Below are 27,595 nucleotides of genomic sequence, written 5' to 3' on the forward strand. Positions count from 1 at the left end.
AGGCTTTTGTCTCTTGATTTTCAATGCCTAGATCCAGAGTGTAGATGGTGGCTGGCACATACATAAGGTGTTCATATAATGTTTGAATGAAAGCATGATCAAGGTCTAGTGGATATAGCTTTGATAATTGAAGAACAGGATAGGTCTCACTTGTGGTCTTTAGATTGTAAATGCAAAACCCAAAGAGGAAGGTTGAAATGAGCCAGTGGAATGAGAAGGATGTATATGATTGAGGAGGACATGAAAACATGGAGGAGTGTGAGGTAGGGTGTTGGCTTGGCTTGGCTTGGCGTATGGGGATCAGGCCTGCCTGGAATAAAAGGTGGTTATAAAAGAGAGTGATGCTGGATTAAAGAGGATCTTGAAAGGCTGGAAGCGTTTATAATTGATGTGGGAGTTCACATGGACTCGTTAAGTACTTTGAAGGAACTGGGAGAAGTAAAAGCTCTTCTTTAGTACGATTGATAGAGATTGGCATGAAGGGTACAAAAAGATGGAGCAACGTAGGTAGGGGAAGTTCTGCTTCCCTAGAAACCTAAGCATGGTCCAGAGAGACTGTGAGGAGGCGCCTGAGGGTATCTGATTCAGATCCCAAGGAACTCCTTTCACAACTCTGTAAATCCTTGAGCAAAGCAAATCCTGTTTATAGACATGATAATGTAGGTCAGGGTCGGAGCACTGGGTTGGTGAACACGTGGGAGAGTGACGTGCTTACTATGAGAGGGTCTGGGAGCTCCATACCCCTTCCCACATACCTTGCCCCATGCATCTCTTTCACCTGGCTGTTCCTGAGATTTGTCCTTTTATAACAAGCCTGCAATCTAGCTTCTAGATGACATATGCCATTGATTCACTTCTCAGGAGAGAGTGCTCCTTCTCCTCACTCCTCCTCAGGATGAAGTCAGCCAGACATTTGAAACTTGGGTGAAGGATACTCCAAAGCTGAAATCCTTGCAAGATGAAAACTGTGTTCTATAAACCATAAATACTCAATACTATAAACATTAATGATGAAACACGGAGAAGAGAGATGTCCAGTGAATAATCTGTGAAGGCTAAACATCTAGGGAGTGGAAAGAACTGATTGTTGGCTGCTCGAATACTGCTTCCCTGCTGAGAAGTCCAACATAGCCCGTAGCCCATGAGGAATAGCCAAGAGGAGAGGAACTTCAGTCCCGGGGGCAGCGGCCAGAATCAAGCTCCAGATGTGTGAGAACTGGGGTTCACACGACTCCAGCCACAGCCTTTGAGTCTTCTTGCTAAGACATCAAGGAGCAGAGGCGAACCATCCCCCCTTGACCCTGTCCACATTATTACCTCACGGGATCTGTGAGCATAATAAATATTTTAGTTTTAAGCCACTTTTAAAAAATGTAAATCAGAGTTGATGGTGGCTCAGGCTAGGGTGCTGGAGTGGAGGTGTTGAGAAATTGTCAGGTTCTGGGTATATTTTTAAAGTGGAGAGACGCCTGGGTGGCTCAGTCTGTTAAGCGTCTGCCTTCAGCTCAGGTCATGATCCCAGAGTCCCAGAATCGAGTCCCATGTGGGGCTCCCTGCTTCTCCCTCTGCCTGCTGCTCCCCCTGCTTGTGCTCTCTCTCTCCCTGACAAATAAATAAATAAAATCTTTTGAAAAAATAGATAAATAAAATGGGACCATCAGAACTTCTTCATGAACTAGAGGTTGGGTGTGAGAAAAAGGAGTCAAAGATGACTCCAGTTTTTGGTCTGAGCAACTGTAAGGAAGAAGTTGCCATCAGTGAGGATGGGAACTGGGATGCCAACAACTAGGAAGGCTGTAGGTGCAGCAGGGTTGCAGGAGGTGGTCAGGGGTGTAAGACGTCCACTAGACATCCAAATGGAGATGTGGGGGAAGTAGCTTGATATATGAGTCTGGAGTTCAGAAGAAAGTTCTGGGTTGGAGATATACATTTGAGAGTCATTTGCATGAAGATGGTACCTGAAGCCATCAGTCCAGGAAAGGGGGGTGGGTGCGGCGGGAAGCAAAGTGTCAAGGACTGAGCTCTAAGGGCCTTCAACACAAAGATGTTGGAACAAAGAAGAACCAGCCCAGAGAATAAAATGTAGCAAACAATGGGGCAGGAGGAAAATAGAGAGTAGCTCCTTGAAAAAAGCCTTAAGATTTCTGTAAAAGGGAAGAGAGCCTTCCTCCTCCTCTCCCCTTCTCTGTCCCTGGAACCCAGCCTTAGTGGGCGGAGCGTAAACCACAAGACACAGGAAGCTGGTCACCAACAATGACGCCAGTGAATCATTCCTGGACTGCTAATATTCTGGCTGTTACTTTGTTTAGACTACTGTGATTTTGTCCTTTCTTACAACAGCTGTGATTGAATTCTAACCAATACACACAGATAACATTACAAAGCCTTGCTGTAGGTATTTCAGTTCTGCCATCCCGGTAAGCTGAAATGTTTCCCACTTCTTATTGGTTCTCATGCTTACTTTGGTTTTTCTTTTTTCTTTTCCAGACTGGACAAATTCTTGTGGGGGCTTGCTGGAAGTTCAGAATTTAGATAATAACACAAATCATGATGCCACAGCATTATCTGGTTTCCTTTGAGGGTGACTGTAGACAGAGAAAACATCAAATGGGCTTGTCTGAAGGAGGGGGACGTGGTCTGCCACTGCTCCTTAAAATGCACATTTAGGGGTGCCTGGCCAGCTCAGTAAGTAGAGTATGTGACTCTTGATTTCAGGGTTGTGGGTTCTACCCCCACACTGGGTGTAGAGATTACTTTACAAAAACAAAATCTTTAAAAAAAAAACCATACACATCTAAACTAATATAACATTGTATGTTAATTGTCCTTCAATAAAAACATTTTTTAAACCTTACACATTTGTATTACAAAAAATAAATTCACAGAGAAGAGTAGCATTGTGAGGAGTGTTTGATTTTCATTTGAAGTATTATGCACGAAAGCAGGAAGTCATCAATTTATATTGCACTAAATGTATGAGAATCAAAGTGGGAGGAATTTGAGGATGTTGGCACCATATTTCTGATTTGGTTCATTAGTATGTTAGCGTCTTTTACCAGGCCTGGCTACATAATTTTCAGAGCCCAGCCTGGCATGAAAATGTGGGGCCCCTTCTTCAAAATGATCAAGAATTACAGGATGGTGAGAGCAGGTCATTAAGCCAAGTGTTGGGCCCTAGTAAGTGTGGGGACCTATGCGACCACACAGATCACACACCCATCAAGTTGGTAAAATCCCTTATATTAGAGATTTGTGTGCTGAGAGCCTCCTGGCTGTAACCCCTGTATGTGGCTCCGGCGTTGGGCACCATGCTCAGCTTCGTAACATTAATGGTACAATGGCACCAAAGCCAAGGAAGGGGGGAGGTTGCCTACTGACAGAGAGCTCAAGAGCTTCAAATGCTCCCGAGATTAAGGAGCACAAGGACAGAGAACGTTTCCGTCATAGTTGTCAAGGAAGAGGCCCTGCATTCACATCTCCATGACAACACCTAGCACGGCTGGTTTGTAATTTTGCCCTAAGTTAGGAACAATTTCATTGGCAAGCAGCGGAATATTTGACTTCAGAGGCCTAAACAAACAGCAGTTTGTTTTTCTCATATAATAGCAAGTCCAGTGATAGGTTTTCCCAATGTTAGTTCAGCTGCTTCGTGGTGCCTCGGTGTTCTTGCTCTCTGCTTACCCTTCCTTCCCGGTTGCTTGGGCGGATAGGCGTCCTCTCCCGGCTCAAGGTAGCAGGAAGCAGGAAGACGTGGCACGAGCTACATCCGTCTTCCCTTTGTTTCAAACCTCCCAGGAATTCTGATCCCACAGCGGCCTCCCAGCTCAGGTTGCTCTCCTCTGAATTGAAATCTGCTGAGGGCACCACCGCACAGTCAGGCCACCTGCCTGCCCCCACCTGCTGGGAAAGTGAAGCTTCTGGCTGCTCCCTAAGGAGGTGGGACTCCCAAGAGGGGACATTCCCTAACCAGAGGAGGAGGGTGTCAGAGGTGCTGGGAAGCCAGCAAACCTGAGAGGCCCACACAGCCCTGTACAGTGGTCCCCCTTCTCTGCAGTTTCGCTTTCTGTGGTTTCAGTTTCCCTCTGACAAAAGACGGCCTGGAAGTAGGTGATCGTGACTGGATCCTCTGACGGAACGTCTCACCTAACACTCTGTCACGACGCCTACGTCATTCCCTGCACTTCATCTTGTCCTGCAAGCACGTTATCACCTCACATCATCACCAGAAAAAGAAGGGTGAGTACAGCACGAGAAGATACTGTGAGAGAGAGACCGCAGTCACATAACTTTTATTACAGTATATTGTTATCACTGTCCTATTTTATTAGGACTTACTGTTGTTCATCTCTTACTGTGGATGATTTTTTATAAATTAAACTTCATCATAGGGGGTAGGTCTATAGAGTTCAGGACTATCTGTGGTTTCGGGCACCCATAATCCTCACTATTACGTAGCTTTGCGTGCAGTTTTAAAGAAATTCTTAAACAGAGGCTTAAACATATTAGAGACTTACCTTCTCATGTGAGTGAAGACAAAGGCTGGTACAGCGGCTGCCTAAAATTACCAGAGGCTCAAATTTCTTCTGTCTTTCTGCTCTACCATATTTAGTGTTAAGCAAATGACATGTGTTGCCTAATACCCGGAGGAGTCCAAGCACTTCTTCTGCCCACCCCATCTTGGTCTCAGGGTTGTCAAAGAAAAATGCAATGCAGTCAAGCGCTGGAGGGAGCAAAGCTTTACTCACATAGAGAAGAAACAGCAAGGTCAGCTGCAGTAGTGGGGGTCCATCCCCCATGGCCCCTGGGTTTCCCTGAGAGCCAATGCAGGGCAACTGGCCTACTAGCACCCCTCTGTTGCCTCAGGACCAGGACCCCTCCCCTTCCTCCGTGGAGTCTGGAATACTGAAGCTGGGGGCAGGCCTATGGGCCATGGATTGACACACATGCTTCAGAAGGACAAAGGAACATACACTGAGCCTGAAACAGGGAAAGATAATCCCCATACAAGGTGATGAGTCCAGGCCAGGCTGTGTGGGTTCTTTATCTCTAAGATAAAGAAAGTGTTCCAGGTGCAAGCCCCATTCTTACGTGGTCAAGTGGGGGTGAAAGACTACACCAGAGAGGTCCTCTCCCACTCGTTAATGGAGAGTCTGTATCCTCAAGGTCATCTGGCTGCAGGAAAGTCAGCCATTATCTCTGCCTTCCAGACAGGAGGAAGGGTAAAGACAAAGCCCCCAACCCTGCCCCTGCCCCACAGCTGAGTCATTTCCTTTCCAAAATGCTTTGAAAGCTCTGCTCAAGCACTTCTCCTTACAACCCACTGGCCATCCCTATCTGTAAGAAGGGCTGCTACCCAGGGTGAAAATCTGGGCTCTAAAACTCAACAATGAAAGGGAAACTGGATGTTGTTTAGGCAACAGTGTCTGCCCGTTTCCCATAGGAAATCTTTCTTGATGCCCTTGTTACATCAGCTGCTCTTTGTCTATGTTCTTCAACATTGTAGAAGAGGTAAAATTTCTCCTTTACCCTTTTAGGGTATCCGGCTGGAACTGAAAATTAAACTGACATAGCAGATTAACAGGAGAAAAGCATACAAATTTCATTTATTAATGTTGACATGGGAGCCTTCACAAGAAAAACAGAGACCCAGAGAAGCATTTCGGGCTGCAAGCTTGTACACTAGGTTGTTAATGTTGTTTGAATCAATGCAACTCGAACAAAGCATATTGTAAATGCTGAGCAATTTCATTGTTGTGTACACACCTAAGATTAATGTTCTAAAATAATACATGTGAGACTTTGAAATTTACATTTTAATGAAATACTCCTGGAAGACACATTCCAGTTCGAAGGAATCTCATGTGCAAAGGTAACTGACAAATTTATCTTTTTTGAAAAAGATTTATTTATTTATTTTGAGAGAGAGAGCAGGGGGAGGGGCAGAGAGGGAGAATCTTTCACACAGACTCTCCACCGAGTGAGGAGCCTGACCTGGGGCTCAATCCCACAACCCATGAGATCATGACCTGAGCCGAAACCAAGAGTTGGAGGCTTAACCAACTGAGCCACCCAGGCACCCCCCTCCCCACCCCCCCTTTTCTTAAAAAAGATTTTATTTATTTATTTGAGAGAGAGAGAGAGAGCACGAGCAGGAGGAGGGGCAGAGGAAGAGGGAGAAGGACAAGCAGACTTCCCACTGAGAGGGGATCCTGTCGTGGGCCTCAATCCCAGGACCCTGAGACCATGATCTGAGCTGAAGTCAGATGCTTAACTGCCTGAGCCACCCAGGTGCCCCTGACAAATTTACCTTTTGAATGAAGTGATGATAGCTACTACATATTAAGAATCAATTATATTAAGAACAAATAGAGGCTGAACATTAACTTAACATGGATTTTTTAACATTGATCTTATTTCCCATCTCTTTGGATTTTGCTCTTAAATTTCTTATTTCTGCTATCAGAAATTTTAATTTCCAAGAGCTCTTTCTTTTCTCATTGACGCAATATTTACTACTATTTTTCTATAGCCATTAATGATGCTTTCTCTGAAGTTTCTTCTACTGTGAATTGTCTGTTTCCTCTGAGAACTATCTTACTTGTTTTAATCTCTTTGATGCAGGTAGGTTTCCTCAAATGCCTGGTGATCTTTGGCTGTCTAATAATATATAAAAGTGAGGCACCGAAAGGCTAAGTGGAACCTCTTTGATAATTAGCAGCTGTCACTCAAGGGTGATTAGGTAAGACCCAGTCATTTCATTGGGACATCCATGAATGTCAAAATCGACAAGCCTTTTCTCTTGGGTTGCTCCTTTTCCTCAAAAAGGACCCTTCAATTTCCTGTCTGTCCTTCAATAGCCTGATGGCTAGATTTTTGGAGCATGCCAGGAGGAACGTGTCTTGACTTACATAATTCAGTCTATAGATTTTCACTTAATTTCCCTATTTTCAACTACATGCATCCCCCTGCTGGATCTGGGGCCCCCAAATCTGGAGCACCTCTGATTCAATCCCTTTACAGAGAAAGCCTAGCCTTCTATGAAGTTGGGGAAGAGGCATTTATGTGGGGGAGCATGAATATAATGCATAAAGATTTATTGAGATACCATTTCATGTTTCTGTGTGCATTTTCTTCATGGCTGTGTAATTTGGTCTTGTGATGTCTCTGTCATTTAAGGATTAAGAGGATAGTTCTTTTTTTTTTTTTTTTTTAAGATTTTATTTATTTATTTGACAGAGATAGAGACAGCCAGTGAGAGAGGTAACACAAGCAGGGGGAGTGGGAGAGGAAGAAACAGGGTCACAGCAGAGGAGCCTGATGCGGGGCTTGATCCCACAATGCTGGAATCACGCCCTGAGCCGAAGGCAGACGCTTAACCGCTTTGCCACCCAGGCACCCCAAGAGGATAGTTCTTAATAGAGCCATAACACAGACTGCATAATTTACTACTCCTCAGACCACTGGAATGGAATTTTGCTGTGTGTGTTCATTCATTTATTCAGCAAATATTTATTGAATGCCTAGTTTGTGCGAGGCACTGTTCTAGGTGCTGGGAAGTACAGCAGTGAATAAGAGAGTCAAGAGTGTCCTGAGTTACACAAACCCCAGCATCTACCTATTTACTTCATTCATTCTCTTAACAATCATTTTCAGAGCTTACAGTATGGCAGGTAATGAGGTAGCATAAATAAAAGACACAATCTGCCTTCACTCAGCACGTCGTGCAGGAAGGAAGAAAGACCACTAAACAAGGGTATGTGATGCCAAGGGTATGTGATGAGTGAGGGCTGTGATAGGGAAAATACAAGAGGAAAGAGTAAGAGGCTCTCACCTGATTTGTAGGTCAGGAAAGTTCTCCCAGAAAAATTAACATTAAAGCTGAGACCTGTACAATGGGTAGGACTGATAGAGGTGAAGAGAGAGGAGGTGGGTGAAGGGCTTGTGAATAGGCATGAGTGTGTGGGTGGTCTTCCAAAGAATTGAGAGGTCGGTGTGGCTGCAGTGTAGACAGCGAGGGAAAATGGAGCTGTACAGGTAAGCAGGGTTCAGTGGTTGAAGAATCGTACACCGGAGAGAGCTGATGTGGCTTGTACTGCACGGTGGCTGGAGCAAAGGAGAGACCTAGAGAATTATCACACACTTAAGGTAGAATCAAGATGACGTGGTGAGGGACTGGATTTGAAGAGTGAGGGACTGTGAAGATATAAAGGTGACTCAGATTTCTAGCTTAGGCAGCAAGATGGATATCCTGCTTTCAACTGAGAAAGAGGACTCAGGAGGAGAAACAGGCCTGGGGGACGGGGTTAAGCAAAGAGGCAGTAGGAAAAACAGTTCCATTTTACCCAAGTTGAGTGTGAAGTTGGAGACATCCAAGTGGAAATATGCACTAGGCAGTGGATGCCCGGGTCTGGAGCTCGGGTGAGTCATCCTGGCTAATGATACCAATTTTGCAAACATCGACATATAGCTGAAACCAGGGGAGAGGATAAGAATGCCCAAGCAGAGTATTTGTACTTAGATAATATGAGGTCCATATGCATAATCTTAAGGAAGTCCAATATTTAGGAAACTGGAAAAGGAAGCGACAGAGAAGGAGTGGCCCCAGAGGTAGCAGGTAAAGATACTGATTAGAGGACAAGAGTGGTCAACAAGCTCAAATACTGGGGAAAGGTGAGTCAGCAGGAATAAGGACTGCGAAGAGTCCAACAGATTATGTAATGTGGAGGTTACAGTTTACCTTGGCAAGAGCAATTGCAAAGGTATATTCTATCCTCAGTAGATTCTGTAAAAATGTAGGTTAGCTCATGTCACTCCTGTGCTCAAAACTCAGCGAGGTCTTCCCAATCACTCACTTTCAGACTTAACAGTATCCGACAAGCGATCTGGTCTCCTTCACCTCCAACCAGTTATCTCCTGGGCCTTGTCTCCTATGACTCCCTCTATTCCCATCACACTTAACCTCCTCACTGTTTCTTGAAAAAGCCAGGGAGGCTCCTGCCACAGGGCCTTTGCAATTGCTGTTTGATATGTCAGAGGTGATGCTTCCAGATTTCTGCCAAACTCACCCCTTTGCTTCCTTAAGGTCTTTGCTCAAATATTGCTTCTCAGTGAGGCCTTATCTGACACTCTATTTAAATCACCTATTTCCATTCAAGCACCCTCATGGTTTTGTTTTGTTTTTGTTTTTTTTAAGGTGGGTGATGTCAAGCATGTTTATGTGTTGTAGGGGAGGAGCCAATCACCAGAAAGAGGGATAATGCAAGGGGGGCGTGGGGAGCAGAGTCCTAAGGAAGCAAAAGGGGCAGCCCTGGTCTGGAAGAAAGGGACATCCCTTGACTGAAGAGCACGTGCTAGTAACTGGAGGAGGAAGGAAAGAGTGAGGTCAGACATAGGTGGCTTCATAGGTTTGATGGCAAGAACTTAATGGCTTAATGTCTTCTCTTCTCACTAGTAAATAGAGAATGAAGGCCACGCTGAGAGCCAAGTGCTCTGAGATCAAAGGGTTTTGAGGTCACATACAGTTGGGAGATGCTTCTTCTTAATGCTACATCCCAGGTATGAGCTCCTTAAAAGTTTAGAAAAAATCCTAGGGTGAAAAAGAAAACTGGCCACACTCTGTGGCTTGAACAAATGAATTTATGTGGTGAAGGATTTAATGTTTTGCCCTCCACATGTATTTCTAAGCCCTCCCCTCACCTGTCCAGAGAACAGTGTTCTTCGCACACCCCTTTGGGAGGCTCTGGAATAGAAGACAGCTGCCACGGGACATGCGTGGGCTTTCACCCTCACCACCCGGGGCAGAAGTCCAGTTATGTGTGGGATCAGAGTATTATGATCAGATTTCTTGTAAAATTTCCTAATATTTTAAAAAGTATCCCAATCGGGTGCCTGGGTAGCTCAGTTGGTTAAGTGTCTGACTCTTGATCTCAGCTCAGGTCTTGACTGGGGTCATAAGTTTGAGCCCTGGTTGGGCTCCATGTTGGGTGTGGTGGCTACTTAAGGAAAAAATAAAATAAAATAAAAAGTATCCCAATATAATTTGGCTTATGCACGAGTTATGCCAAACTGATATTTAAAAATGAATTAGCATTCTTATATGAACACTGGATTTGTTCTAAAAGTGGTAATACAGAGCAGTGGAGAAACAACAGTCTTTTACATAAATGAAGAAGCCCTTTGAACTCAATGAATGAAGCATGGCCTAGTGGGTATGTGTCTGGGGAAAAAGGGAGTTTTGACCCTTAAGGCACAACAAACACAAAAATAATTTCCAAGCAAATGTGAAAGGTCAAACAATAAAATCTGCGTAAGATAACATAGGAGACTATTTAGATGAGCTTGGGGTAGGCAAAGATTTCTCATACAGGGTACAAAAAGCACTAACAATAAAGGAAGTTTGATAAATTCAGTTACATGAAAACGAAGAACTTCTGTCCAACAAAAGACATTAAGACAGTGAAAAGGCAAACCATAGCTTGGGAAAAGTGATTTGTGATCCATGTAATCAGCAAAGGATTAGTAACCAGAATAAATAAATACCACCCATCAATTACTGACAGGCGATGCAGTAAAACTGGACTCTGGAGTCAGACTGTCTGTAGCTCCTCACAGCGTGCTTCCCTGTCTCCCTTTCCTTATTGTAAGGGTGAATAATAGTATGCCCACCTCCTGGGCTCGCCGGGAGAATTAACTGACACAGATAAAGCACTTTGAGTAGAGTTTTGCACATTAAAAGAGCACGATGAAAGTTAACAATTATGGGTTCTCTACGTTTTCAAAGAGGTGAAAGCTTGACGCAGAGGATTTGGTATTTCGTGTACGCCCCTCATCAGAGCACGCGTTGGTAATGCGAGGGACTCGCTGTACATCACATTTCATCTTACACAGCAACCGTGTGTGCACACCCCGTGGGAGGTGACGCCAGCAAAGTTGACCCACCCCTTCCATAGTAACTGAGAGGCATTCTGGCCTCACCACCAAATACCTGCAATGATCTTGCCTGTATTCTCCTTCACCCTATAATTTTGACACCTTTATGATACCCTTAAACAAGGTCACAGCGTCAGTTGCATAATCGTGCAATTCACTTCTTTTACTAGTATTATATTCAACAGTTTTACAGATATATACAGAATTCCTGGAGAACATTTTAGGCTTGCCCTTAATCTTGTTAGGAGTTTGCACTTGTATAGGTGTTTATCTGAAAGGAAATGCTTTTCTCAACTTCATCATTTCCATATGGAAGCAGGAGAGCAAGGTTTTTGTCTCACAGAATCCAAGAATGAATCTCCCGGGCAAAGGAGAGCGAGTAAAGCGATAGAGTTTTTATTAAGCAGGGATACGGAAAAAGCTCTCAAGAGAGAGAAGGGTCCCACCAGGGTTGCCAGTGAGGGCTTTTCATTGGCGTTCTTTTATTTAGAATAGAGCAAGAAACTTGTGGCCTTACAACTCTTAGGACATCTTTGGTTGAGCAAGGATTTATGATAACATTTTTAATGGTTAACTTCTCCTTTGAGGCCTGGTCATTTTCTGTGATCATTTTTTATTTTCTGTGGTCACAATGTAATTATTTGAAAAACACTGTAACCCTGGCAGTTGGGACAGAGTATTCTGATTTTCCTTCCTGATCTTCGTCTTTGTTCTCAGTGGCGGCATACCTGAAATACCTCAGAACCTAGTTGGGGTCCCTATTGTTTCCCTACCTGAAGTCTCATCCTTTCCCTATTTAATACAGGTGGTCTTGTGAGCCACTGTTCTTTCCGGGGGCGGGGACTCAAGTTCAAGGCACCCCTGCCAGGGAAGCATTTTCCTTGGCAGTGATTCACCAAGCAATTTTCTCCAAGTTCTGCCATAGGTCAGCAGGATTTCACTGGCATCACTGGTGTAACAGAAACGCTTGTAAAGCCAGCACCTCTCTGCTGTTCTCATTAATCCCTCTTCACTCCCTGGGAAGTGGCCTGTGTAAGCCAGAAGCGATCGTTAACAAGCAGACCCACGTTTATCAAAGTGTGGTGGTGGCCCATGTGGGTAAGTCTCCCCAGAGCTGCTTGTTAAGAATGCAGAGTTCTAGATCTCACCCTAGACCCTCTGAATCAAATCTCTGGGACGGTGAGTTGGAAAGTTTGCATTTAAAATAATCTTTCTAGGTGAGTCTGAAATTTAAGAACTGCAGAAAGGTATACTTCTGAGTGCCACAGAATCTGCTTCTAGAATTAGAAAATCCATGCCCAGCAATGGTGGTAGAATACAGTTTGTGAAAAGTGGGGGCCAGTTGAATCTACAGATTACATTCGGGCAGGATGACTATGTGAAGTGTGTGGACGGGCGTCTGGAGAGGGTGAACACGCCACATGTTGCAATCAACCATTCCCTAGAGCTAAGAGGAAGTTCTGCTCTGCCTCTGAGAAGTGAATTACTCAGGAAAATAGGTTTATTTCATCCTTATCAATTCTACCAATGAATAAACGTATAACTAATTTCCTGTATCTTGAGCTTTCTGTTTAAGAGATGGATACTCTTGGGCACCTGGGTGGCTCAGTTGGTTAAGCGACCGCCTTCGGCTCAGGTCAGGGTCCCAGGGTCCTGGGATTGAGTCCCACGTCTGGCTGTCTGCTCATCAGGGAGTCTGATTCTCCCTCTGCCCCTCCCCCCGCTTGTGTGCTCTCTCTCTCTCTCAAAAATAAATAAACAAAAAATCTTAAGAACAGAGAGAGAGATGGACACTCTTCTTACATCTAGGGAGTGTTCGGATCAGCCTCTAGATTGGGGTAATTCTGCACTTACGTGTGAACCCTCAGGCAGAAGTTTCTTCTGAGCTCACGAACTAACAAGCCTGCTTTGGTCATTCTTGAGGCTGTTCACGGACCACTACCAGAAGACCTAACCTCAAGTACATAGAATTGCCTTGGGGTCCTGTAAAAAAATGCAGTTTGTGATTCAGTGGTTCCGGGGTGAGACCTGAGATGCTGCGTTTCTAACAAATTCTCTGGTGAAGCTGCTGAGGCAGGTCCACGGACCACATTGAGTAGCAGCCTCGCTGGGTTAAGACGCACCGTCTTATTTCTGGTCTGCAGAGAGCTGTTGCTGAGACTCTGTGGTCCCAGTTCACCGGAACTGGACAGCTGGTGGAGGCAGGTCAAGACCCATCATCCCAAGCAACGCAGACCGGACTTTGCTCCCCCAGCTCCTGACACGAATGTGTGTTGGTGGCTGATGCATCATGAAGCTCCCCTCCCTTTCATGCCTGATTCTGGTCTTGTAAACCAGCTAGTTCTTTCTCTGGAAAAACAAATTTGAACTTCTGTCCTGCCTGCCCCCAGCCACATCCTGAACTGTTGACAATGATGGTGACTGCTGTTGAACATCTCCCAAGCCTTCAATGGCTCGGTGGTGTCTGGATCCCATGGTGGTTGTTCTCTTTATTTTCCAGTTTTGCCTCAGCATTCAGACCCATTGAGCTTTCCGTTCCTCAGACACATTCTGGTTCCTGGTCCTAATCACCCCTTTTGGGTAGGAGTCTCACCTGAGGCAACTGGCCTTCCTGCACCTCCCCAGTCATCCAGCCTGCCTAGCGAGGGGTCCAGTCCTGCTAGTTTCTAAGAGCTGGGTCTACAAGCATCTACCCTCAATCATGTGCCTTTTAAAGAACTTCCTTGCATCCATCTACATCCATAAGCTAAGAGTAGAGAAGACTAATTGTTATCTCTTAATCTCATCTTGGTCAGGTCTGGGATTTTCCTCCAATAATTCCCTGAATCGGGGCACCTGCCTGGCTCAGTCCATAGAGCATGTGACTCTTGATCTTGGGGTTGTACGTTCAAGTCCCATGTTGGGTACAGAGATTACTTAAAAAAATAAAATCTTTTAAAAAAAATTCCCTGAACTTTTTCTTCTTGGAGAATAATCTCCCTTATAATGTGAGCAACGGTCCTGAGGAATGTTGTAGGGTGCTTGATTTGTTTTTTTACCATGAAGGTCTTTAGTGGATGGTAACTCTCGTGCCCTTCTCCAGCAGTTGGACCATCTCTATATACTTTCCAGAGACAAACCATTCTCAGTAGTTGAAATTTTAAATAAACTCCTTTCTCTAATAAAATAGCAATGACTTTTAAAAAATGTATTATTGGAGTTGTCAATATGTCAGGTATATGTCTTCCATAGTCTTCATATTTCAAAGGTTTCATTTTTTTTTAAGTTGTTTAATTCCAGGAGTGCCTGGGTGGCTCAGTCGGTTAAGCAGTTAAGCATCTGCCTTCAGCTCTTGGCATGATCTTGGGGTCCTGGGATCGAGCCCCGCATTGGGCACTTTGCTCAGCGGAGAGCCTTCTTCTCCCTCTGCCTGCAGCTCCCCCTGCTTGTGCTCTCTCTCTCACTATCTCTCTCTCTATGTGTCAAACGAATAAATAAAATCTTTAAAAAAAAGTTGTTTAATTCCAATTTGGTCTCCACAATTTGGGCTAACTAAATTTAAGTCCTTAATCATTCAGACACTGTATATTTTCTGTGGCCCCACCCACAAACTTGAGTGTATCAGTAATTCTCAAATGTCAACTCTCACCTATCAGCTGGGGAACTCAAAGGACACACACACACACACACACACACACACACACACACGTGCACACACACTCACTCCGGAATCTACCTTCCCTCCTCTCTTCCCTCTCCCACAATAGATTCTGAACCAGTTTTTAAAAGCTCACCAGGTAATTTTGACCATCATCCAGGTTTGGAAACTATTGAGATGGTTTCTATCTATCAATCATCTATCTATCTATCTATCTATCATCTATCTATCTAATTTATCCTGCTTTCTTTATTCCAGAAAAGATTTAAGATATCGACTTGATTAAATACATTATCTTAGGAAAATAGCCACTTAAGAAAATAAATAAAAATATCAATAGTGGTTTAATTTTTACCTTCTTTCCCCTAATTTGGGGTTTTCCAAATTTTCTTCCCACGTATTATTACAATGATAATAACTTTTAAAGAGTAAATCTTTATGAATAAAAAATTGATCCAGTGACTTGTCATGGTTGCCCTATCTACTCTTTTATCTTTGGTGAGTTATCAGTTAACCAAATATTTTTATTTTTAGGGCCCTGTTCCCTCAGAAGACTAAAGAAGCATACTTTTATGGCTACGACTACAGATTACTGGTAAGATGATAGACCTCTAAAGTTCTAACAGTTTCTGTCCCCTTCTGTCACACAACACCCCCACCCCCTCAGAAATGATGCCCATTCTACTTAGCCAGCAGTGGTATATGTAAAATATAAAAAGGGCTTTCCTTCTTTGATTGTAACTTGAAATTGAAATGTAGCCTACTAGAATCATAGAATGAATCTGAGTTGGAAGACCCAGTCAACATCCCCTGTCCCCCTCACAACCACACCCCAGAACACAATGTTTATTGCCTGTGGATTGCTTCCCCCTGGTGGTGAAAGGTGGTCATGCCATTTCAGTTTTTAAAATTAGTTTAACTTCAGAATCACAGTTTATACGTTTTTGCACATCGTCAGTTGCTCTATGATTATGACAACCTATGCTTTTGTGACAATATCACATAATATCAAGGCTAAAACAGCCCAGGATTTTAACAAAACAACAATATCTACAGGCAGGCGAAGCTCATTGCTTCTCTAACTTCTTTTGACTCACTGTTTCAAGTGAAACAACTTATCTCTGATTTACAATACTCCCACTGCAAAGAAATCGTACAGAAATGCATGTAATAACGCAAAGTGCCACCCTCTGGTTATAGGCGTCAGTTACAGAACAAAACAAACCAAACCAAAGGGATCTGGACACAGCTTACTACCAGATCCAGGATTTGGTAAAGGGTTCATGCCTAGAAAACAGTCTGTCATTTCGAGTCAGATTCCTCTAAAGGACCTCAACGAGGGGTGCCTGGGTGGCTCAGTCAGTTAAGCATCTGCCTTCGGCTCAGGTCACGATCTCAGGGTCCTGGGATGGAGCCCCACATAGGGTTCCCTGCTCAGCAGGGAGTCTGCTTCTCCCTCTGTGGCTCCCCCTGCTTGTGCTCTCTCTCACAAATTAAAAAAAAAAAAAAAAAAGAATCTCAATGAGCTCAGTCCAGTTTTAAAATCATCCTTTAGTGTCCTGGAGAAAGTAGATGTAATTATAAATTTTTCTTTAAAAAACTGCTTTTAAACCATTCCCAAGGGGTGTTTGCATATAGTATATTACTTTTATCTGATCCCTCAGAAACTCTGCAAGGTAGACAGGGAAGGTATTATTATCTTGTCTTTTTTTTTTTTTTTTTTTCTGGTTGAGGGAAGAACACACAGCAAAAACAGTTCCAGAAATGGGACAAGAATCATAGCTGTCCTGGTGTTTGTGAAATGCTCCAGATTCAATGTTCAGTTTTTGGTTGTGTGTTATCTGGATGTCCCACCCACAGGGACATCCTAAGATGTAACTCATCCCAAACCGCCCCTTCTCCTGGATTCCTGTGACAGTTAATGCTATCGCCATCAGCAACCCCATCAAATGAGAAATCTGGGAGGCCTCCAGAATCCTCCTCCTTCCTCTGTCCCCACTTGCAACCAACAAGTCCTGTTGGTTTTCCTAACCCTCCTTCACATCCTGTTACTCCCCAGTGTTACTCCCCTACAGCTACCATAACAAAGTACCACAGCCTGGGGGGGCTCAAACATCGGAAGTTTGTTTCTCAAGGTTCTAGAAGTTCTGAGGTCAAGGTGTCATAGAGTTGATTTCTTTCTGAGGCCTCTCCCCTTGGCTTGGCTGTCTTCTCCCTGAGTCTTCACAGGATCCTAATATATGTCCTAATCTCCTCTTCTTATAAGGAGATACACCAGGCATATTGGATTAGGGCCCACCCTAATGACCTCATTTTAACTTAATTACCGCTTTAAAGGTCAATCTTCATATACAGTTATATTCTGAGGTCCTGGGGATCAGGACTTTCAATATAAGAAATTTGGGGGTGCTGCAATTTAGTTCATAACCACTCTTTTATCTTTCTGAACTGGTTGATGGCTGCCTCCTTCTGCCCTTCACTTTGCAATCTGTTTCCACCTGTATATTCTGCTCCAATTTACTATCTACAGGGATCTTTCTAATACACGAGTCTGATGGTGTCTGATCGTGCCTCTCCCCTGCTTCTAATCCTCTAATCAAGCCCATGTCCTTTCACAGGCTGTAGGAAGAGCTCTGGGCACCAGCCCCACCTTTTGCACCTGCATCCTTCTCTTCATGGTTCTTGTCCTGCACTTGACCCCCACCGATGCCATGTGACAGGGCCATGCTGTTTCATGCCTCGGTGCCTGTGTTTATATCTACACCCTCATTCCACGACCTTTTTTTCACCAGCCTACCTTTTCCCATTCTTCAAAACTGATAGCAAGCAAATGGGAACCTTTTCTAGTTCCTACGGGCAGCCACAGCTCTGGCTCCCAGAACGACCTGTGTGTTGGAGTGCATCTTGGGGCGTTATGAGGGACTGAACACGGGAAGAACAAGATCACTCACTGTTGGAACAATTTGTCAAGGAAATGATGATCCGGCTCTGACATTAGAAACAAGCTGTCCCCTGCACTTTGGAAGATGTCACCTGCCCCAGACGAGGCGGCCAGTGTGAGCCCACGGGAAGGGAAGCTGCTTCATGGTCTTCCGCAGACAAACAATTTTCTTCCCATTTATGGCTGGCTGTCTAGTTATTTTTGTATTATATACATTTGAACTTCGGCTCATACCTGTGAGGCTGGTAATTTATGGAGACATTCATTTACATTTCCTTTTACCTACCCTGTCGCTATCCCCATTCCAGCTGATCGTGGGCCCCATGTCTCTTTGCTTTGGGAGATTTGTGGCAATGGAGAAACAGAAGGGCAATCACACTGACTTCCAGTGCTCTGGGTTTTCTAGGTTGTGAATTGTGCCAACACATCTGTTCAAGGGTTCAGTCAGAGAGGTGGCCCTGTTTTCACATTTGCACAACCCCAAGCTCATCACAAAGGTCAACCCTGTCCAAAATAATATCATGTGGTATCTTCCATACCAGCAGCTCTATTGGAAACTTTACCCTCGTGCCAGCATGTGATTACTATCAATGATTTTACTTCCAAATCCTACCACTGCCTGTGGGAAGCTGTGTCAGGAACCAACTTTGTCCAGCCCCCAACCCCATGTCATAATCAAATGGGATGTTTGTGTTTTTCCTTCCTGGTCTGTAAACTGCCCAAACAATGTCCCATTCATCTTTGTATCCTCAGGACCCAGTGCTGGACACGTAGCAATTATCCCAAAATACCTATTGAAAATTAAGTTAAAATAATCATATCAATGGGAGGACAGCGCAGGGGCATTCCAAGTAAATATTGGAAAATATTTTTAGTGCGAAGCTTTTGTCGTTGGAGATGGGAGACTGGAGGTGAAGGTACAGATGAAACAAGATTAGCCATGGGTTGACATTGTTGAAGCTGGGAAAGGGGACTGCATTATAGTAGTCTCTCTGCTTTAAAATAGATTCAAAAATTTCCCTAATAAAAAGTAAAAAAAAAAAAAAAAACCCAGAAGTCCATTTGTTTATAAACAGGCATGAGAAAGAAGTGTTAATGTTATAATGAAGATGTTCCGGAAAGCTTATTTTTTGCATTTTGTCACAATGGCCCTTAGTTGAGGAACAATGGCAGTGACTTCCACGTCTGCTGGGGAGAAGCTCAGAAGAGGATGTCACTGGTGTGGCTAGTCAGCCCTTGAGATGGTGTCACAGGTTCCCTAGGATAAAACCTCCATTTAGCTGCAGAGGGAACAATTGAGTATTAGAATGGTCATTGTTACATGCTATCCTTTGGCTCAAATTTCGTAAACAGATTCATCTTTAATGACGGTATGAGTAAGGGATATGGGATCTGATGGGATTGCCTGAAATCTCAGACCTGGAAATTTCCACTGCAGTGGGATGTCATGAGATTCGATACTGACAGAGCCATTAAACTTATAAAGAACAAAACTATGTGGAAATAAAAAAATAGGCTTGATATTTTTCTGTGAAGAAAGGGGAAGGACAATAAGTACATGCTGTACTCTATTTGGGACGAGAGACACAATGATGGCGTACAAAAGTTCGTGTTGGGACATGACGCGACGACGGGAATGAACCTTGAAAACAGACTAAGTGGAAAAGCCCAGTCACAAAAACCCCATGTTGTGTAAATCCATTTATAAGAAATGTCCAGAATAAGCAAACCCGTAAGACAGGAAGTACCTTAGTGGTTGCCGACAGTGGGCTTGGAAGAGAGGGAGAAGAATGCTGGGGTACACGGTCTCCTTTTGGGGCCACAAAAATGTTCTAAAGTTGTGGTGATGTTTGCACAATTCTGCAAACATTCTGAAAACCATTGAGTCATATACTTTATTTATTAATTTTTTTGAGTTGTATCTTTATATGACCCCAGTTCATGATGTATAAATTAATCCTCAATGAAAGTGTTAAAAATGTTGGGGTTTTGGGATGAAAGATTTCTTTTTTAAATTGTCTTATTACAGCATGATGTAATTCATTACATTAGCTTTTCCACAAACTGCACAATTTATGGTCACTCACAGTGAAAATCTGGCAAGGATGCTTCCCATTCACCAATGATAATTTTTATTAAAAGAAAATCCCAGAGAAGATGTTTCTGATAAACTTCAAAACCAAAGTTAAGTTCAATGAGTTGTTCACCGAGTACTTGACAATTAAGCACCTAATGACAATGACGTGGTGTTCGGTTTTCTAGCGGATGCCATACGGTCTGTGGATACCGTCTCCTCTCTTTCCTCTGTTGCTTTGTCAAGGAGGAGTTGGGCAAGGACAGTTCTCATACTAGTTGGTCCTCCAGCATGGGTGAGCAGTGGTCCCTAATCCCAAATGAGACTTGCTGTGCCAGAGGTAAAGAAGTACTCAGAGAAGTGTGGACATGTCAAAAAGGAGCTACTAGAAGGCACTCTCACTGGTCACATTTGGAACGATTTGAGCATCAAAATAAATAATGAAATAGGAATGGATAATAAACCATAGAGTAAAATAGGAATCTGTGAGTCCATACTGATAAAATATATGAATGAAAATATAGATTCTTTCTTACAGTAAAATGCCAACTAATACATGTAGAAAGAATAATGGAATTAGGAAAAGAACCATTTGGTAACTATCATACTAACAATTGATTTAGGCAGGAAACATCAACAGATGCTGAAACTAGTGGGTGAGAATTTAATGGGAAATAAGCTGTTTCCATAGTCTTGAAATATCTCTCAAGAAAATACTGACTAATTTGAATGGGAAAGAGAGTAACCACAGTGGAGAAATCTGATAATACCACTCTCCAAGTGATCAAAGTTAATGCCACCAGTAATAGGACAAAAAATATCAAGTGCCTCCTGTAGGATGTAGTGACAATGGTCCCACATCATGTCAGAGGTCATTCCTGCTGAGAATGCACAGGTAAATCTAAGGAGACCCAAACCGAGGGAGAATCTATGAAACAAATGTCCTGTGTTCAAAATAAGTCAAGGTCATAAAAGACAAAAAGGACTGAGGGATTGTTCCAGTTTAAAGGAGACTAAAGAGATGTGATACTAAATGCAACTTGGACCCTGCATCGTCTTAAAAAGAAAACAAAACTGTGGGGCTGCCTGAGTGGTTCTGTCGGTTAAGCATCTGCCTCTTGATTTCAGCTCAGGTCTTGATCTCAGAGACCTGGGATCAAGCCCCATGTCAGGCTCTGTGCTCAGTGGGGAGTCTGCTTGAGGATTCTCTCTCTCCCTCTCCCCCTCCCTCTGCGCACTCTCTCTCTCTCAAATAAATAAATAAATCTTAAAAAAACACACAAAAAGCAAAAAACAAACTACAAAGGACATAAGGGGGACTGTTAGCAAAATTGTAATAAGATCTATAGGTGAGATAACAGAACTCTGTCAGTGTTAATTTCCTGATTTTGATCACTGTACTGTGGTTATATAAGACAATTCTTTTAAAAAATATTTTTAAAGGAAATACACACTAAAGTATTTAGAGGTAAGTGGTAAGATGTCTGCAACTTGCTCTCAAATGCTTCAGCGAAGTTTATGCATACACACGCCTGCACACACATGCATACACGTATGTGCACACATAGTACACACACATAGGCACGCACCTACACACATGCACACACAGAATGCACACACACAGTGCACACCCACATGCACGCACCTGCACACATATGCACACACACGTGTGCGCACACAGTATGCACGCATCTGCACACACCCACGTGTGCACACATGCATACACTTGCCCATGCATGCACACACACACAAGAAAGAGATGAAGAGAGGAGAGAGAGAGAATATGATAAAGCAAATGGGGTAAAATGTTAACACGTAGAGAATCCAGGTAAAGGATATGGAGGGATTCCTTGTACTACACTTGCAAATTTCTGTAAGTCTAAAATCATGTCAAAATTAAATGCTAAAAAATTGTCTTGGGAACTAAATGTGATAACACAGAAAACCTCATCAAATGCTTAGCACAGTACCTGGCATGTAGGATATATTTTCTGCAAGATGGCAAATATCATAAACTTATCTGCCAATATACAGTCTTTCTGCTCTGTCTGGCCCGTCTGCTCACTGTCCACAGAACACACCCAGTCCGTCTGTCCTGGATGCCCTGCTCGCTCGTGTCTCTCTTTGCATCCATCCTCTCAGCCAGGGTGAAACACATTTACCTCGGCTCCAGTCACTTTCCCAAGAAACTTTATTGAGTACTACTTATGTGTACCTCTCCCCTTCCCGAATTCCTGCGGACCAAATGATTGATCTAAAAAGTAAGCGACTTCTTTGTTCTTTTTTGTCATATATGATTTTTCTCTTTATAAAAAGAAGAGTTATATTGTCCAACATTTTTTTCCAGAAGAAGGTGACTTGATTAGAACTATGTGTTCCAAATTACAAAACAATATGTTTACCAATAATCCATTGTGTAAGAAAAAAAGTGGACGTAGACTTATGAAAGAGTATAGGAGAAGGTACAGAGATGTAGAAATGGTTACCTTTGGAAGTGGGGTTGGGGGAGGAAAGAGGACACTTTAAATTTTTTATTTGTGTGTTTTAAGTTTTTTGTGTGTATATAAAAGCTTTGTTTTCTATATAATTTAGGAACAGTTCTGGGTGCTTGAGATAAACCAATAAGCAAAAAACTGAGAAAGATCTCTGTCCTAATGGAGATGACATTCTCAAGGGAGAAGACAGACAATAAACACAAACATAGTACACAGACCAATTATGTAGGATGTTAAAATTAAGTAAAAAAACACTTAGAGCAGGGTAGGGAAGATGAGCAATACTGGGGAGGTGGGAGACAGCTTGCTGTATTGAATTGGGTAAATCATTTAGGAGGTGGTATTTGAGGCAAGACTGAAGATCATAATGTGACCTCAAGCCTTCTGATTAATTCCCGAAATATATGGGAGAGCAATTCCTGAAAATTTGAGAGATGGTATAATTATTTCCTCAGTGAGTAAGCATCCTGCTCTGATAAGATTTCAAATTAAGTGTAAAAATAACTAAAAGAAACAAAAATGGAAGTATTGGTAGTTTTCAGTTTAAAATCTGTGTGTATTTGCTATTTTAGGTATTGGTGATAATCATGCAAGGGGAGGTGGTCTACACGAAACAGGTCAGCCTGGCAATTCCAGTTGATTTGGAATCATATTCCATTTATATGCAGTGTTAGAACATTTGCAAGAACTAAGGTTTACAGTATTTTAAATTTAATTCATTAGGAGAATTATTAAATTTCGTCAGTTAATTAGAGCACTTAGAAAAGCAACTGGATAAATGTATACAGGTTGTTTCAAGATGTTTGTTTAACTACACTTGTAAACGGGACCAAGGAATCGAAAGCCCTTTGAAAGTGACCATTAAGATTTGCTAGCCTTATAAATAGAATAATAAGATCTGTAAGCCAAACTTCAATTTAAAGAACTGAGTGGTGTCGGGGTGGCTCAGTTGGTTAAGTATTTGCCTTTGGCTCAGGTCATGATCTCAGGGTCTTGGGATCAAGCCCCACGTTGGGCTCTCTTCTCAGTGGGGCGTCTGCTTCTCTCTCTCACTCTCCCTCTGTTTTCTCCCTCTTTCTTTCCCTGTCTCTCAAATAAATAAAAAAAAAGAACTGATTCTCTGAATGTATAACTTAACATGGTAGTATTGTAACTTACACTGACTGGTATGAAACTTGATACATAAAGAAAACTTGAAAAAGTAATGCATTCCCACTCTGCTTTCTCAGCTACAAAATAGTGTTTTGGGCATAATTTTATAAGTTCTAAGTAACTTGTTAATATTTGCTATAGTGTTGACTGACAGGGATAAAGCCTTCTAGATGAGAGTCTTAAAGAAAAAAAGGCACCTTTACAAAACACGAAAAAGTGATCAACTCATGAATTTTCCAGGATTTTTTTCCACTGTAAGAATCTATTCCAGTAGAACCCCTAAAGTTGGATATTTCTTTATTTATTTTAGTAATTTCTATACCCAACGTGGGGCTCAAACTCACAACAGGCGATCAAGAGTCCCAGGCTCTCCTGACTGAGCCAACCAGGTGCTCCTAAAGTTGGGCTTTTAAAATGTCTCTACTGGCCGCTCATCACAAGGGACATGCTTTTCAAAACCAAGGTAAAACTTTGAATAATTCGCTCTGGAGACAGAAATCACCCTGGCAACATAACTACTGAATAGTGGGTGTATAGCGAGCTGCCTCTCATGTGGGCTGCTCCAGCTGGGGCCGCCCAGGGTGACCGTCAGCAGGACAACAGGGTTTCCCTGCGGACTGGCTCACTGTTCTCTTGAGCAGTACCAAGAACGTCCACTGGCCTCACATCAGCATCTCCTTTTCCATAGAATGGATGCTTTCTGTCCTGCCTTTCAACATCTGTAGGGTTCAGGGAATTGCTACAAAAGAAAAAGAAAATGCATGACATCCTATCGATTCTTCCCCAAGTGGTAAAAGAAAAGTCACTGTTGTTGCAAAGTTGGTTGTCATTGTTGCTTATTATTTTTTCCAAAACAAAAAACAATAAAACAAATAATCATATGCCCTCTATATGTTTGTTTTATTTAGCTGAGAACTTGACCTACGAAAATCACAGAAATGCGTATATATTCAAAATGTAGTTGAACTGGTGGTTGGAATCCTGCAAATGTTGAATTTTTAGTGTATACATGTGGCCTCTCCCTCGCACATTACCAAATAGCCCAAATGAAAATGCTGAGCTTAGGGCCTGATACGTAGTAGGTGCTCCATTTGCGATAAATTTGAACATATTATTTCGCTTTAAAAACCACATTTTAGAGAGGGAAGGAAAATTAGAGATTATCTTATGCAAGCTGGTTGTTTTACAAATGAGAAAACTAGATTTCCACTTTCAAAACTGGTAATTAGAGTACTTCTCAGGGTTCTGGTGAGGATAAAATGAGATAATGCACGTTCAGTACTCAGCACAAAGCCTGGCACGGGCCAAATGCTCAGTAGGGATCAAACGGTATTATGTCAAGTGCGGACTCTTATTTGCTGACTAATTGTTGACATTGTGGTAGAAAAGAAAATGCGATTATAGGAGCAAAGGAGAGCATGAAACCTAATTTATTTGGCAAGAATTTTACATGTGTCCTAATTACATGGGCTTCTTATGAAGCTCCATTTGGTTTAACAATCAAAACGAAAAGGAGAAGGAGGTTTAGGATGGGGGGCGGGAGGAGGAGGAGCAGCAGGAGGAGGAGGGAGAAGGGAGGAAGGAGGAGAAGAAATGTTTCACACATAGAAATTGATCTAAAATGGGCACAGGAGGGCGCCTGGGTGGCTCAGTCGGTTAAGGTTAAGCTTCTGCCTTCAGCTCAGGTCATGATCCCAGAGTCCTGGGACCAAGCTCCCTGCTCAGTGGGGAATTTGCTTCTCCCTCCCCCTCTGCCCGTCCCCCTGCTTATGATCTCTCTCTCTCTCTCTCAAATAAATAAATAAAACCTTAAAAAAAAAATAAAATGGGCACAGGAACTTCTCTGAGGGGCTGTGTCCTTCTCCAGCATCATATCCTGAGATCATGGTTCACTTTTGAGATTCCCTGTGCCTTACCTAGTCTCCTTCTGCCTCTCTATGATTTCCAAAGATGTACCCCACATATTGTATAAGTATTTGAACTCCATGTGGGTGATGTAGGTGAGGTCTCCACTTTCAGCAAGGATTTTCTAAATTATGATGCCAATCTAGTGGTGTTGACTGATAATAACACAACATTTTGCTCATTTGTTTTATATCTAAGTCTTATTTATTTATTTTTTCAGGAATATTGTTAGACCAAGAAACTCTGGATTCGGGTAACATTGCTCTGGTAGGCAGAAAAATGTCCCCCAAAGATGTCCTGGGTTAGCTGGGTGGGCCCAATGGAGTCGCAAGGATCCTTCTAAGAGGGAGATATGAGGGTCACAGTCATCAGAATTGTCACCTGTGTGATGAAAGCAGAGGTTGGAGGAACATCATTGCTGGAAAGAGCCACGAACCAAGGAATGCAGGCAGCATCTAGAAGGTGGGAAAGCAGGAAAACACACTCTCCCGTAGAGCCTCCAGAAGGAACACTGCCTTGCAGACAACTTTACTTCCCCGAGGAAGGCCCACTGTGGACTCCTGGCCTCCGAAACTCTTAAGATAGCAAATGCGTGTTGTTTTCAACCACCAAGTTCGTGGCAAGTTGCTTCAGCAGCAGTGGGAGACTAATACCATTGTCATATTGGATTACGTTGGAAACGTTCCCTAAACCATGCATTCGTTCTCACCGGTCATCAACACTGCACAGCAACCTTACGATTTAGAAAAGTTTCTTTTTTTCAGTGGAAGAGCAAGCATTTTCGTCACATTCTTTGGAAGTGTAAAGAATTGTTTAATTCAATTTTCAGAGACTGTTATATTTTTCTTGAAAGAGAGAGAAGAGTATTTGTAATATAACCCTGTTCTGAGTTGACATGGAAGCGTTCTCGCCATCCAAAAGTCTTTGATTAATCGTATACTCTATTGGTATGTTGTCATTGATGAAAATCCTGTTTTATGGCCTGAGTGTTTGTGTTCTCCCCAAATCCATAAGTTGAAATCCTATCCCTCAAGATGATGCAATTAAGAGGTGGGGACTTTGGGTGGTTTAGGCCATGATGGTGGAGCCCTGGTGAATGAGATTAGTGCCTTTGTACGAAGGGACAGGAGAGCACGCTCTGGCTGTCTCTGCCACGTGAGGCTGCGACGAGAAGCTGGCCGTCTGCAAGCCAGGCTGGTTCTCTCCAGCCACTCAATCTGCCCGCACCTCGATCGTCGATTCCAGCCTCCGGAACCGATTCCAGCCTCCAGAACTGTGAGAAATACATGTCTGTCGTTTAAGCCAGTCAATGGGAATTTGTTTTCACAGCCCAAGCGGACTGAGACATCAGGAATATTATTACCTGGAGTGATGGCATAAATGATCAGGTTGGGTTAAATTTAAACAGGACTGGGCATTTATTATTATTTTCTCTTTACTCATAAAATGACCAGATGAACTGTTGTCCAAATAAAGGAGCTCCATTTTCTCTATACGTTTGAGTGGTCATGCGTGCAAACTGTGTAACCCAGATATACTTCCCCTTCTTTCCCTCAGCCAAACTTGCTAAATTCCATATAGGAATCTCTTTGGCAATAGCCCTGAGAGATGCTTTTCAGACTGAACCTGATTATCTCTGATAATATTATAGCTACTACCTGATGGGTCACAGTTTGAAACTTTTAAGGTGCTACAGATGCTTCTGAAACCTTTGAAAGCTCTGGACTCAGTTGCTGGGAAAATTCACAAAAGCCTGCGCTTGGACTCCTCGGAACACACCCATCTCGGTCAAGGTTGGCATCTTGATGAGGTCATTCCACTAGCAGCGGCAAAAGTGAATTTGCTCGGCCCCTGTGAGGCAGTCTGCACACTCCTGACACAGTGATCAAGTTGAAGGCTGCGGCCGGGCTGACATTGTTAGCAGGCACGTCACACGCTGTCCAGTGTCAATCAGCCCCAGGCGCTCAGAGAAGGAAATCCCTGGAGGGCAGGGACTTTTGTCTGTCTGTTCTCTGCTCTACTCCCAGCCCCTGGATCTATTTCAATACTCATGGAGTGAATAAATAGACATTTATCATATAGTAAACTGTTGCCAGTCTTCCATATGATTGACTTTCCAACTCTCAGCAGGACTTGATGGTAAGCTTGGTAGGGCATTGACATTTCTACTCGTGTCCAACGCAGCACTGCACTCTGTCACTATCTCTTGGATCCATCTCTTTTCAGTTTAACTCTCCCTTCCAGCCCTGTGCCATCTGCATATTTGATGAGTCACATCAGTCTTCTCAACAGTCCTGAGGCTATGTGTGGGATGGGGATAGAGGGCTGGAAGAGATAGATGGGCCCAGGCAGGGAATCACAAATAATTAGAACAGAAAAGATGCCATGGAAACTTCCAGGAGCTCAGCCATAAGCAAAGGTAGAGTAAGTCCAAATTGGGTGTCATTTTAGATGGACCTAAT

At 43.1% G+C, this 27,595-nt stretch overlaps 1 long non-coding RNA gene across 1 annotated transcript; it reads left to right on the forward strand.

The window, feature by feature from the left end:
* The first annotated feature begins 3,798 nt into the window (after positions 1 to 3,798).
* Positions 3,799 to 27,060, forward strand: LOC148109604 (uncharacterized). The gene is made up of 3 exons (XR_015725582.1): positions 3,799 to 4,236; positions 15,101 to 15,161; positions 25,354 to 27,060. It is a non-coding gene; the product is annotated as an uncharacterized LOC148109604 (long non-coding RNA).
* The last annotated feature ends 535 nt before the right edge of the window (positions 27,061 to 27,595 follow it).

This window comes from Ursus americanus, chromosome 8 (genome assembly GCF_024610735.1).
Source record: "Ursus americanus isolate L20-20 chromosome 8, mUrsAme1.1.p, whole genome shotgun sequence".
NCBI classification, from domain to species: domain Eukaryota; kingdom Metazoa; phylum Chordata; class Mammalia; order Carnivora; family Ursidae; genus Ursus; species Ursus americanus.